Source organism: Diadema antillarum, unplaced genomic scaffold, assembly GCF_040938485.1.
Source record: "Diadema antillarum isolate AM-2024a unplaced genomic scaffold, OU_Dant_1.0 seq00000512_RagTag, whole genome shotgun sequence".
NCBI classification, from domain to species: domain Eukaryota; kingdom Metazoa; phylum Echinodermata; class Echinoidea; order Diadematoida; family Diadematidae; genus Diadema; species Diadema antillarum.
In genome coordinates this window covers 160,491-176,166 of record NW_027271466.1, presented here as the reverse complement: position 1 = coordinate 176,166, position 15,676 = coordinate 160,491, and the positions used below count along the sequence as shown (strand labels likewise).

The window sequence follows — 15,676 nt, the reverse complement described above, 5'->3', positions numbered from 1 at the left end:
GTGCTTACAGCATTTACAGTGTGTAAATCTTGAGTGTTTCTAAGTCATTGTTTAAGCAACAGTTTGGAGCTCTATGTGAATTCTATTTCTGCTAAAATCAGTCACGAAGGGAATACCCCATGGTTATAGCAATTCAATTAAGTGTAGATAAGTAGCTCTAAAACTTCTTTGGACATCAGAAAAGGAGAAAAATTATAAGGAGAAAACGAAATGATTAAAGACCAATTCCATGTGTAACAAATCTATGCGAATATGTATATTTTATTACCATGCACTTATTAACATTTAGTGTTTTGTTAGGGATTTATGTAGTCAGGCTGTAAACTCGAGCAGTGAATTTAGTTACTGTATGATTTGAACATATTTCCATTTTGTTTTGTTTTTTATTTCAAATGTAACACAAAGAAGTAATCGATGAAACATATAGTCACGAATTCAAATTAAATGTGTAACGATTTCAGCATAAGATACGAAATAAAAACACCTCTATAAAAAGCCATGAATAGGATAATGCAAAGGGGCCGTAGAATGGAAGATACGTAAGAAAGTAGCATGCATTACATATGTGAATACGCAACCATTAGCAGACTTTCTGAATACGCGGAATAGAACGTGATTTTTTTTTAGTTAAAACATGATGCTTCAGAGAAATTCCAAAGTTAAGGCCGAATGGCTGTGGAAAAAGCTGTTTGCAAACAGTACCCTTCTTACGGATAAGAGAAATGAGTTCCATCGTTTAAAAGGAGTGTACTTATGTATCTTTCTTTTCTTCATGAACATATCTAGAACATAGAAATTATATTGGATGCTATTGCCTTACACTGAATTTGTCCATGAGTCTATGTTAGACTCAGCTTCCTATGTTAAAATCAAATTTTATTCTATATTATGTTTATTTTAAAACAAGGTGAACCGGCCATGAAACTAATTGGGGGACAATCTCCTCTCGGCGGTTTTGTAGTTTTGAGATCAGCTACGGACAACTTTGTTTGCAGAGACGGCTTCACTGACCGCATGGCACATTCCATCTGTGGAGAGCTCGGATTCCCAGCATTTCATACCTTTTCTGCCTCAGTTGTACCTTCTCATCTTAATGCAACAAACTGGATAAAGGTCGAAGATTGTCCGCCATGTAAGTGACCCATTTTACAGTACCTGTAGTTTTAACTGAGTGCAATGCAAAATATGAATATTGTTTCGTTTTAAAAAAAGGAGAGAATACCCTTTAATACCTTATTCTAAACTTATAATCACCGCTTCTTTGTAAATGTAGAGAAAACATTTGGCGTTTGTTTCTGTTTCTTTTGTACTAGTATGCTTCAATCGACAACAGCAAATAATGCCTTGAACATAATTATTTGGTTATCACCAATTCAATTTCACTATTCATAGATTCGGAAAGGATATCCTGTTTCTGTACCCATAAAAAACTATCAAAATAAAAGTAGAAAATAATATTCATGTTCATTTTAAAACAGAAAAAACAAACAAACAAGCCATAATTTTGCGACTTCCCGTTATCAATAGTAATTCAACAATAACATGACAAAAACAGATAATATATATTGTATAGTGCGTTCTTACTGGCAGAAATTGCCGTATAATCATATAGCTCCCTATCCCGCCCATAGCTCTAAAAATCTGTCGTGCACGCATCTAACTATATAACATGGATTAGTGACTACAGTCATGCACATGTCATACAATCTAAATGAAGTTAAAAAATATGCAATTGGTAAGCTAATGATGAATGTTGCCTGTTTTACATCCACGTATGGAAAATCTTTATTTTCTTCATGTATGTTCATTGTTCCACTCTGATAACTAGCGATATCGGACACGCATACACACAACATCTTTTAAACTTGGCAAAATGTATCGTCCTTTCTAAAATTGTATACGAAAAAAGAAATTTAGCTGATTGCACGCTGGAGAGACTTTTATTTTCCCTTGCCATGTACGCTGGAATATGCGAGGCCTGAAAGTGATTGAAGGGAAAAGCAACACATATAGGTCATCACCTTGTTTCTCTCACCAGGCAGTAGGCCTATACATTACGAAAGAAAATGTCACAGATATTTTTTTTTATTCAGTAAATCGATGCAAGGCATTGATGGGAGGCTTATTTGCGTTTCTTGAGGTAGAAGTATAAAATGGAATGAAAAATATGATGAAAAACACGAGGTCATATAAAAGTATAAAGACATCTATTGAAATCAATAATGGAACCTGATTTCTTTATTCCTTGTGTAAATACGTAATATTATGTAATGTAATGTAATGAGGTAAATTTAAAGTTGAATAAGGAAAAAAATCCCAAAATAGTGAGCTGACTTTATTATAGTCATCTCACTATTTGGGATTTTTTCCTTATTCAACTTTGAATTCACCTCAACATTCCAGCGTAAATGATAAATGAGGAGGCTTTTTTTACGCTTATTGTTCAAATCAAACTAAAATTTAAGTTTATGATGTATAGGAAGTCTATTTATGTCCACTAAAATGACAGGCTATCAAAGTCTACAAACTCTCCAATAGACTAGTGATATAATTTTTTTTTTAATGTTCTTGCAGTTTCGATGACAAAACTTCTCTTGTTACTTTGTAAACAGATACAAATTGTATGGTGGACATTTAATGTTTATAAATAAAAATGACTTCGTATTGATTCCTGAGTCCTCTCAATTTTCTTTCCTGTTTCAAGACTAATTTTCGATACTAAACTTTGTGAGTACATTATCAGTTGATCATCATGATATTACACGAATGTGGCACAACATTTTGCCGAGATACATTTCATATTTTTGCCATAAATCAGAATTAAGGAAATAAGAATAGCAATGCAAAACTATAAAGAATGATATGTTTGAACAACTGTCACTAGATTTAAAAAAAAAACACCTCTCATAGTCTGACATAACACATTTCAAATGCCTCTTGTAATTAGTTTTTCGAAAGTGACAATGTACTGACATGGTCTGATTTACGTCCATTCAAATCGCGGCATTATAGTAAGATATCTATGAACTGCTTTGTGAATGGGCTGTCTCGTTTAAAAATATTTTCAGCAGCACGTCACATCTATTCAGGAGCCATAGTATCTTCGGAAAGAAAATGGTCCCTGTTCCAGTACAGTCTATTAATCTCGCTAATTTGGATTTTCTTTTAATTGTTCAATACTGATTTTGAAAATTGATAGATGTCACATCAATATCATAAAAAGTCAAATTTTTCTGTTTTTGACACCGGAATATCAACTGTACAATAATTGCATTCTAGGATGTTTAGACTTCCTACTATGGTGCTTCTGCTGATGCTATCGTAATGCACTTCACATATCATGAAAGTCGGGAATAGTATTGCCCATTGTTACCATGGGAAAAGCAGTTTGAGCTTAATCAATTCAATATCTAGTATAATGTTCATTCTTGATGATTGATAGAATTCATCGAGATGCATTTGAATTTTCGTATCACAGATTCGCGAAGTATGATGAGCTGTTCTTGGACAAATGCCGAATGTAATTCTGGTACAACAGTGAAGCTAAAGTGCCAAGGTAAGGAAACAAGTGGTCGTACCCATGCTGCCTTTTGGGAAGATGAATTAAGAGACCATTAACTTTCTCGTAGAACTAGGAACATTTTCACATGAAAATCAGTTGATGTTTGTGGACACAATGCAAATCATACACCAGTCTTCATAAGATCGGTGTCAGTTATGAAATCAAAAAGATTGTTTAAGAGATTACACTGGTACGTATGTGTGCTGGTTAGCATGTTTAGGCTCTCGAATGAATGCAGTGAAAAGGCCAGTTTGAATAAACAATCTGATGGAGGAAATAATAGCGTCATATAGTCATAGTCATTCATCAACATGGCGAAAGCATGATTCATATTCAGGGGGTGTATCATGGAGTATTTATCTATTTCTTATCGCAGAACCAGGTTTTCTTGGATGCTACGTGAAATCACCCGCCTTGCAAAACTACAGTCTTCTTTGGGGTTTGCCAAATCGAACCGTGGAGACCGAAATAGAATGCGTCTCCACATGCCGACAACAAGGACAGGTCGCTGATGTTATAGCCGTAATCCATCAAGGCGCATGCGTGTGTGTTCCATCAGAGACATTTGCTGTCATATCTTCTTCTAAAACTTATCGTCACGAATGGTCATGTCCAAATTTGCCCGAAACTTACATCAGAAATGACTTATATAAAGCATTTAATGGTGAGTGTTGTGCAAAAAATCTCCCATCAGCTTGAATTAGCCCATGTAATACAATGACTTCTCTTCTTTTTTTTTGTCAGGTGGTCAGGCAGTACACTCATTTTCAAAGAAATATGCGTAATTTTGCCCGACGTAATAATCTTTGGAATGCATGTTCAAACACACAATGAACTTGTGCATACCAAGTGACCAGAACGGTCCGTCAGTCCTAATAGGAAGGCATCAAATTCATTGTTTTAATTGCACTAAATGCATTGCCAAACTTTTCTTCTGTTACACCAAATAGCAGGCTTGTTATGATGCGGGTTTTTTAATGAATAATTTGAATGAAGCAACTTATTGTATGAATGAATTCAATTCGTGATGAATCAACATTATTTTTCTAACTCTGAAACATTACCATTTTGACCCCAAAAAAATGGAAGATCTACTTCAATTGCATGAATATATACACGCAAACGAGTGTCTGATGCAGTATTCAGCGGAGTTATTTAACGTGAAGTTATAATGCCTCTTCCAATGTAACAAACGTTAATAATAATTTCCTTATTTTGCAATTACGTAGGATTTAGGGTGCGTTTATCAACTCCTTTTCTCGGCAGAAACAGGTTAACCAAACAGCTTTCAAGGAATTTTTACGAGTTGATAAACGCAAAGCTGTTTTGATAGCCCTTTAGGAAAGCCTTTTACGAAAGGGTGCGTTTATCAACTCTCCTTTCTCGGCAGAAACAGGTTATCCAAACAGCTTTCAAGGAATTTTCACGAGTTGATAAACGCAAAGCTGTTTTGAAAGCCCTTTAGGAAAGCCTTTTCGAAAGCCCGAAATTTGTGACGATCCAAACAGGTTTCCTAAACAGGTTATCAGAAACCTGTTTGTAAAAGCCTTTCGAAGTTGATAAACGCAAAGCTGTTTTGAAAGCCCTTTAGGTCGCCCTATACTGCGGTTGCGCAACCATGCGTTTCCAGTTTCTGAAAAGACGCGCGCCACGTAAAGTGCACACGAGTACGTGTACACAGGTGTATACATACAGCTGTGTGTAATGCACGCATATGCTTGGAACAAGGAGATGTTTCTCTCACCAACAAGGTTTGAGAAATAAAGTAACAACAGTCTCATTCCCTTTGATCCCATGTCTCATACCGCTACTCAGAAATATTTGAAGTATGTGCTAAACTGGAGCTGCCTCACAGATAGGAAGACAATTGATTCATGTGGCATTGTATCATGACTCCTCACTCTCAAAGGAAGATATGTCTTTATGATGGTAATTGCTTTTCGCCGTCCCTTCTTAGAAAACAAGCGGCACATTAATAGTACAGGCAGTCAGGGCTTTGGAAAGGGCTCTCGAAAGGGCTATGGAAAGGGCTATGGAAAGGGCTATCGAAAGTTGATAAACGCAGCCAACGAAAACAAGCGGCACATTAATAGTACAGGGAGTGGACAGGGCTTTCGAAAGGGCTATGGAAAGGGCTTTCGAAAGGGCTATGGAAAGGGCTATCGAAAGGGCTATCGAAAGGGCTTTCGAAAGTCGTTTAAACTGGGGAAAGTTGATAAACGCAGCCTTAGATGAACCCTCTTTCATAATATTTGTTTGAATGTGCTTTATACAGATGACTATGATGTGGAATTGCATTTGTATGGTAATCACCTATCAACGTTATTATCTTAGAGTCATTAATAATTTTGTCTCACAGAGTCTTGTAATATTTCTATTACTCACTCTGAAACAATGATTTTAATAGATCACAGCAAGGAAGATGTGCAATTGCAGTTTCATCTGTAATCGAAACAATGATGCGATGATACTTCATACAATTCACGTCATCATAGCAGAAACAAAACCACAGCACATCTGCAGACCTAAAGGCTTATTGTTTTTATGTGCGCTTTTTTTTTTATTGTTCCATATTCCACATTTCAACAAACGCATAATACAATAAAACATAAACATCACAATACAAAAGCATGGATGATTGTCAAGTACAGCTTATAAGACAATAAAACATGTGAAATATGAGGAATCTACATAGAAGCATTGCTTGTAGGGTGTAGATTCCCAGATGCGGATGTGAGATTATTTCTTAGTTGGTATATGTAATTAAAGGAATGACAATTTGTGAATTGGTGCAATATAAACGTCGAAAAGTAAAAAAAAAAGGAAAAAAACAACAACAAAGAAAACAATGTCTGCGGCACAAGTCTTCTTGAGAGTTGCGTGATCACCCGAGCGAGGTACAAGTCAGTCAGATGCAGTGTGTAGCAGAGATACCAAGTGTACAAAGGAAGTTCAGGAGATAATACATAAATCACGAGCGAGGCACATGTTACTTAATCAATATAAATGTCAGTAATGTGAAGTATGAACAGAGAATGTCGAGGTGGATTGAAGAATAGCTATAGATATGAATTCAGAAAAAAGTAGTTTAAGTTTATGCTTAAATGAATAAAGAGACTGAGATTGGATTATTTCTCTATCCAACTCATTCCAAAATTTAGGTCCTGTAGTGGTTACTGTTCTTAAAGCAGATACGGTCCGTACAGGAGAAAGATGAAAAGAATCTTTTTGTCTAGTAGGGTCAGGATGAACTTCAGTATTTTTGACAAACATCGAAGAAAACACATCAGGGAGACCACCTGAGTTTAATTGATACATAAATGACCCGATATTGAAATGATATAAATCCTGGATATTAAGTGTTCTACTGGAAAAGAATAAGACATTAGTGTGCTCCAGAAATGTGGCGAAGTTAATTATCCGTATAGCTCTTTTCTGTATCAATAATAAAGAATTGAGTCTAGTTGTACAGCAGTTTCTCCATGCCAGGATTCCATAACCTATATAAGCCAAAAAAAGAGTAGAGTACAATGAATGTAGAACATGTTTAGGAACATACTGTTTTAACTTTGATATACATAATACCTACATTTTTTATAGTAATTTTCGCAAAGAATCAACATGAACTTTCCATGTCAACTTACAATCAATATAAAGACCAAGGAATTTTATATATTCCACCTGGTTCAATTCCACGTCGTTTAAGACCAACTTGCCCGGTAAAATATTGATTATATTGCTAAAGACCATAAATTTTATCTTGGTCAAATTCAGTGACAATTTATTAGCCTGAATCCACTTAGATACTGATTTTAATTCAGTATTAATGGTATTCAGTAAAACATTAGGGTTTCGATTTGAATAAAAAATGCTGGTGTCATCGGCAAAAAGTAGAAAATAAAACAGAGAGGACGAACTGCGAAAGTCATTCATATAAAGGATAAACAATAAAGGACCTAAAAGGGATCCTTGCAGTACCCCACAAGTTATAGGCTGTGAGCTGGACACATGGCCATTAAAAACTAACAAATTGAGTTCTTCCAGTAAGGTAACTTCTAAACAACTCCAAGGCCCTTCCACGAATCCCATAGTGTTGTAATTTGTATAATAATATTTCATGGTTGATTGTGTCAAAGGCCTTGGAGTAGTCAAGAAAGATACCTACTGTGTGACACTTGGCATCGATTTCTTTAATAATTTCCTCTATCATTAGTAAAATAGCATGAATTGTGGAATGCTTTTTACGAAATCCAAATTGATTATCATCTATTACATTACAGTCGTTTAGGAATCGGAATACACGTGTGTACACAATCTTTTCAAGTAATTCAGAAAAAGAAGTTAATAACGATATTGATCGATAATTTCCCAGTTCGTCCTCTCGGCCTTTTTCATATATCGGGATAACTTTAATGATTTTCATCCTAGTAGGCACTACACCGTTCAGTAATGACAAATTGAGTATAATAGGTGAGAGGCACAACAATCTCATGTACAAAATGTTTCAGAAGATGATTAGAAATTCCATCATAACCAGTGCTTTTTTTTGGGGGGGGGGGGGGCTTTAAGATTATTTACAATGTCAACCATTTCAGATTCTACAGGCATAAAAAACAAAGACTGATTATTGCGATGACCTAAATACGTAGAAAACTGCATATCCGTTTCCGGAATAGCATCAGCTAAATTAGATCCAACATTCACAAAGTATGAGTTAAACGCTTCAGAGATTTCATTATCATCTCTTAACTCAATGTAATTTAAACGAATTTTATGGATATCCGATTCATTTCGTTTCTTCTGAAGAACATCATTAATAACTTTCCACGTGGATTAAATGTCCTTCTCATGGAGAAGAAACAGTGAAGAAAAATATTTCTTTTTTGTCTCACGCAACACAGAAGTAAGAACATTACGATAACTAGTATATTTGCTTTTAGCAGCATCAGTTTTTTGAGACTTGAATATATAAAAGAGCTTATTTTTCCTATTGATAGACCTCAACAAAGATTTCGATATGCAAGGGGGATCGTGGTATCTTTTTTAATTTGATCTAGACTGTGATCTTATTGGAAAATGAAAAGAGAAAAGAGGAGCGATCAGATCAACAAACTTATCATATGCGTCATTAGGCTCATTCGCATTGAGAACCACTGAGAACAACAGGCTATCCTTAAATCTTATAATATTGTGTTCAGACATAACACGAGCTGTAGCATTCATTTCCCAAGTTACAGGCTTAAAACTATTTGGTATAAATGGACTGGAAGCAAACACTGGGTATGATTAGACATATCTGAAACTATTATACCTTGATCAGTTGGATAATGAATATTAGTAAATACATTATCTCAATATAATTGTATACGCTGAATCAAATATTCTGGTAGGTTTAGTTATACACGGCGTAAGAGCATATGGATACATAGTGTCCACAAAATCCTGGCAACAGGGCTTTTCGTGATACTGCAGTAAATCAAGATTGAAATCCCCCATCAAAAAACAATGTTTATTATGCAAAGACTCAGAATTCAAAACGGAATTCAGTACATCAAAAAAAAAAGCAGTATGATTACAATTTGGTGGTCTATAAATTTCACCAATCAAAATATTCTTTCCAGCTGGTATGTCGATTTCAATAAAAATGCTTTCAAAATCTTCAGTCATATGACATAAATTCTGAATCAAATCAAAATTGAATCCTTTTTGAACATAGAGAGCCACACCCCCTCCATATTTATTCACTCTATTATTAAACACAAGAGAATAACCATCCAAATGAACTAGGGGAGGTGACACGTCAGACAACCACGTTTTGCACAAACCTATAACAGAAAAATCCGCATTGTGTAAATTCAAAAATGTCTTCAGTTGGTCAAGTTTCTTATACAAACTTCGTATATTGAAATGAAGAATAGAAAAGTTGTTATCCATCTTGAAAAAAATAACGTGTACATATATCCTGAGGGGAAATATAATCGGAACCTCTACATCGCAGTAATGTATCATTCTCATTATAAGACAAGTCAAATTTTGGAGTTTGTTTGTTTAACCTTTTTATAACATCGAAATCAGAGATCTCATTATCATCACTATAATAATGCATATCCATACGACTGGTCATTAAGTTACTGCTCTCTCCATTAGTTACCATAATGGAGGAGTAAACCTTCGGATTTGAAAGACGTTCAAGATAGGTGAATCAGGGAAACAGAGCTGAATAAAGTACCTCGCCAGATGACAGGAAAACGTGTGTGTGTAATTACGTATACAAATGGCGTATATGGAATAACTCGCTCGGGTGACTAACGCATACCGCTAGGGATGATTGACCTTGTATATGCATAGCACTAGATGCATCACAAAATGTGTCAAAAGGTTAAATGACATAGCTGAATTCATGGACATGTTTTGACAGGAACTGGAACATTGATAGGAATGTGAACTTGAACATCGTTACTAAAACGGCTACAAAACAAAACAGTAAGAGCATACCTATGTATGCATCGTACATTGCAAAAAACCTATTCCACGACATTACTGAGTGATCTGGAGGTTGCGTCAGAACTAACACTGCCACCACCTGTACTTTTGATTTTTGTGTTATCATAAACAAGCAAATTACAAGCAGGCATACCTCTAAAAAATGTCGACTTGACAAAGCTTGAACCTTAGGGCGTACAGTCAAATTTACTTGAGAGTGTTACAAAAGACACGATGTGTAGAGAAATGCTACATGAGTAACCTTCGACGAAAAAAAAAAAATGCCGTACGAAATATAACCATGCATAGATTTAAAAATATTATTTGTGATACATATTACAAAGTGTGGAGTACCTGCATCCTTTGTACCTCATATTATAACAACTGAACATTATCGGCCTATTTGTACATCCATACGGTACAATTCAAAAAATCCGGAGTCTACATTATTCACAATGCAGAATAAACTTGGAAAACAAGGATTAATTGGAACATTTTGAATTTAAATTCAAATTCAACCTTTTGTTTTCGCTAACTTCCATTCTTAACAGTTTCCTATGGCTTCTGCGACAAACTTGACATTGTCCCAAACGGAAAATGGGATTCTAACATGACGTGGTTGGGCTCTGTGGTAACCCTCACCTGTGACCAAGGTTACGCCATCAATGGTAACGCAACTCTCCAATGTGTGAGGCTACCTGGACGGTCGGCGTATTTCCCTTTTTGGAACTCGTCTGTACCATCTTGCAGTAAGATCCCAGTTTCAAAGTATCCTTTCTCTCAGTTAGATCGTAAATCTTGCAGTGATTAAAGGAATGGGTCAAGTAATTACACGGCCATTTATAAATGGGGATGTTTCCCTAAACATGCTAATGTCTATTCTATAAAATGTGTATGTATGATTAAACTTAACTGATATTAGATTATGACATTGAAAACTTTCTTAAGACCTCCAGAAGGCATTATAATGATATTTTCCGTCTCATATCTATAGAGAATGTTAAATAAAAGTTTGATAAAAGTGACAAGGTTTTATAAAAATCACCTCCATATTCGTTATATACCAAGATTCGTTTGCAAAGATTTTCATGTCACGCATGTACTGAGGGAAGCACATGGATTTAACTCTCTTATTAAAAGATGTGAACATTAAAAACTTTTGAGCAGATCTTCAGATGTTCTACAAATTTTAACTGAGTCTATTGCTATTTAGACTTCCTTCATTCCACAAATACATTATGCCCGAGAAACTTAATTCCCCTTTTCTCAAACAGCTGTCATGCATAACTCAAAGAGAAGAGCTGAGGTAATAGTGAAAAAGACTCCATGCAACAGAGTAATTCTTGCCGCAGAACAATTTTAGAACCGAAAGTCATGTCATGGAAACCATAAAGTTACTACGTGCCCTTTCCCACGCTGAAAATGTCTCGCAACAAACGATGACATTTGATACTACAAGGAAGACAAAAAGAGTCATACCGAAATGGTGATGCTTAGAAAACACTTATGTTACTGTCCATAAAAAGCATAGGATAATAGAGCAGTTTTCCTCATGGCAACTTACAGCTGTAACTTCTAACAATGGAATTTTCAATCTAGTTTACTACGCTCCTGTTATCTCTTACAAGCAACGAAGATATTAGTGTTGCATTTATTGGTGCAATCCTACCTGATTAATCCAAGAGGTATTGTTTTTCATTATTTTTGTGTAGACAAAAGAATAAAGAATATGATTTTCATCATACTCTTTGTGAAAGTTCTTATTTTGTTATTAAGTTGAATTTCTTGTGCAACGCAGTTGTTTTCTTTCATCTACATCCTCCCCATGTTCAGCCTCTTTGATATTTTGTGATCATCCTGGCCACGTGTCTAACGGAGAATGGAACTCGACCGTGACGTCACTGGGATCGTCAATAACTCTCATTTGCGATGATAGTTACGTCATCAATGGCAGTGCCACATTGCAATGTGTGAGATCTCCTGACACCAATCTACCTGCTTGGAATGCACCAGTCTCAACTTGCGTAACTGGCCCGACCAAATACCAGGGTACTTGCCTCTTCCTTTAATTACATACTGTACGATGCACGCATTGCGATGTTCTGTGAAACATAACATTCACAGTTTACTGAAAATATAGTTTTAAAAGAGGGCTTATTTGAAATAGGCCTACCAACTCGAACTTTGCACGAGTCAGTCACTGCAGATTATTCACCGGTCTATATTGTCTTTATGGTGACAAGACGTTGTAAAATCACCTTTATCTTTTGTAAGGTAATCACTGGTAGTTAAGTGGTGTCCTATCCAGATTTTAGCTGTCTTACCAGCGAAAAAGGAGCCACCGCTTCACGTAAAAGGAAGTAATCCCATTTGTTACTCTGCATTGGTTGCCATTTTTCTCTCCTGAACATGCGACATTTTGGGATACAGGGTATTACCCCCCCCCCCCCCCCAAAAAAAAGAAAAGCATTGCAAGTATTCATTTGCTATTATTATAGGTTTTCCCGGCCAATTTCGCACTTTTGACAGTCCAATTCCTAATCGCTGCATTCAATTTAGCAAAATTTAGCGTAGATGATATGTTCGGTAGTTCAATTTTATGATCTCTTCATTCAAATTCATTTTGGAGCATTCAAATTACCTTAGCCTCATTCTAATTAACACTTTTTCAATTGAAATTCGTAAAACAAGCACCATTTCGTTATTCGTTCATTCAATTTAGAATGATATAGTCACGTGATCACGGACATGCCGCACTCGTTCATTCAAATTCATTTTTGGGCATCCAATTTAACATCTTTTGCAGTCAATTTAGCACCCATGTTTATGCTTTGGTTCTTTCTTTAATTTTTTTTTTCAACATAGTTATTGTTTTACAAGCGTCATTACATTTCATATTTTCGTACTTATTTTAGAGATTTTGGCAACATTTTTTTTTCTTCAATGTGCTTAGTGATTCTTCCAGTCCGAAGATATAGTGCATCATGTGGCCACAACTTATCTGGCCGTTGAGTGCTTTATTCCGAGTGTGTCGGCCAGTTTTAGGAGGTCAAGGTTATGATCATCAAATCTTCCTATAATTCTTTTTCTGTCTTCTTGAGAAATACGACTGTATCTAACTTGTGCTGTCATGACTGTAAGAAGATGAAGTTATTCTGTAGTATTGGTACATGTAGGCCTAAATGACATGTATGAGAGAAATGGGGCGTTACAGAACAACAGACTCGAGTTATATATGGTCAAAAATAATATACTTTTACTGCTTAACAGTGAGTGGATGAAACAAAAAGTCACATAGAAATACGCGTTTAAATGTTATCACCTTTTCAAAAAAGAAATAACATGACGTTAATTTGAATGAATATGTTAGGAATTTGACTGCCCATACGCGAAATTGAATGACTGAAATACCCCTTTCGGCCAGTGTTTGGCGAATTTTGAATGACTGAAGAGCACGTGCCAATTTGAATGCTCGTTTTACGAATTCGAAAGGCACATGTGCAAATTTCATTGATCGAAATACTAAATTGAATGACCAAGTTGCAATTTTGAATGACAGAATGTGCAGTGACGAGGATTTTCGCTAAATTGAATGAACCTTTTATCAAATGGACTGACAAAAGTGTGAAATTGGCCGGGAAAACCTGTATTATTTTTTCATTGTTATTCTTCTTCTTATCATTATTTATCATTATTATTATTATTACTTTTAATATTATTATTACTATCATTATTAGTATTATTATTATCATGATTGTTATTGTCAAAGGGTTTCTCGGAGGACGACCGCAAAAATAAACTGAACACAATGAATTATCGTTTCAAATCAATTGTGTCATCCGACTCTTTTATTTTAAACAAAGTCGGTGCAATATGGGAGTTGTCTCCCGAATTGTGATACAAAATCACCCAAAATATTCTTTCGGGAGCAAAAAGGCAAGATATATATATATATATATATATATATATATATATATATATATAAGTATATATATATTTATATATACGATATAGATATAGGTATAAACGAATTGCTTTATAATATCCTGAATTCTGATAAGTCCCTATATGAGCACGTGCAGTTTTCTACGACTGAAAACCCCCTATAAATGAAGTCCGTACATAATTAAAGGCACTTTCACGTTGTCGATAGCCGCGCGATGACTGTTCAGTATTGCTCAGGCGAAACCGGATACTGGCGTCAGATAGTCGTTTCACGCGATGCGGCTGATGCCTGTACCTGCAGTCCGTCGCGGCGTTTAAGCGTATACTGGTGTGGCAGCACAGCGTGGCCGGATACACACGGTCGGTAGTTGTGGGTACACTGTCTGGTTCGCGGGTGTCTGCCTGTCTCTGTCTACAGCTGGGCATGTGATACTCGATGACTGGGCAGTAACCGACTACGGATACGTCTTGAATACCGAGTGCCTGGATAACGGACAGAGCTTCTCGGTCCTTTTTTTTCTCTTTTTGAATATCCGGCAAGCTGTGTCCACCAGGAATTTACCAAGCGACGCAGCCGAATTAACGCAAAGATGCTCAGGCCCTGGTCTTTGCGTGTCAAACCGTCTGCTCCTCTCGCCAGCCCGACTCACAAGCAACTGTTCCCTCTCTCTTCTCACTCAATGCACAACCGCACCCTAGCCACACATTTCTCTTACATAACATTAAAATCATATTTAAATCATTTTCTCCAAAATATTTGCATATCTATTATAAACTCCCTCTGTTGGCAACAAAACGAAATCTACGCTCCCATTAATGTCAGATTCATTTTGACAATTGTAATTATTGTTGTTATTATTAGTATTGTTATCATTATTATTATTATTATTATTATCATTATCATTTTCATTATTATTATTATTATTATTATTTAAGAAGGGGTTGGTGCATTATAGTGCTAACCCACACAATGTTCATTTGAGATAATCGCTTTTGAAAGTGTGAAAAAATCCATAATCAGGTTAATGACTCATGAAGGCCAATTTTTTTCGTATATGAACCATTACATACTCAAGATTGAATAGTGTCTTGGGGAAATTTACTACACTGATTTTTTGGTGGATTCAAGAGGAGTTTTCAAGTCACATTTTGAATTTGTGACTTAGCACTTTATTGCAGCCAAATCCGTCGTGTATACAAATACTCTTTATTTTTTGAAAACTCACAAAATATCAATATGTCTTCGCTAAAAATGGAAAATTAATGTAATATTTGAATTTCCCTCCTTTGTGACGTGAAATTGAAATAAGATATACTTGTTTTTAACTGTCTGTATTGTATAATCTGTGGAATTATGAAGACAAACTTTGCATATAGTTCAGACGCACACACGTGCACAGAATCAATCATATACGCATAAAGACATCTTGAAATGTGGATATTAAACAATTTCAACAATTCAAGTTTTAAAAGACAAAGCATTCAGTGTCATACAAAAGAATGATAAGATTTGTTGGAGGGGGAGGGTTTATATCTCATTGAGGATTTTACATCTTCCGTCTACCTAAAAGCAGGAAAGAGTCCCTTCTTCAGCATTATGTATATAACGCATTTTAAATTTAGAGTATCTAGATCAGAGAAAATAAAGTAAAATGGTACATTATTCCAGAGATTATCATGTCTTTT

The 15,676-nt window shown here is 35.6% G+C and overlaps 1 long non-coding RNA gene across 1 annotated transcript; it reads left to right on the top strand.

Moving 5' to 3' along the window:
• The first annotated feature begins 938 nt into the window (after window positions 1–938).
• On the top strand, window positions 939–4,063 carry LOC139734122 (uncharacterized). Its single transcript, XR_011711136.1, has 3 exons — window positions 939–1,132; window positions 3,479–3,556; window positions 3,939–4,063. It is a non-coding gene; the product is annotated as an uncharacterized lncRNA (long non-coding RNA).
• Window positions 4,064–15,676: the final 11,613 nt, after the last annotated feature.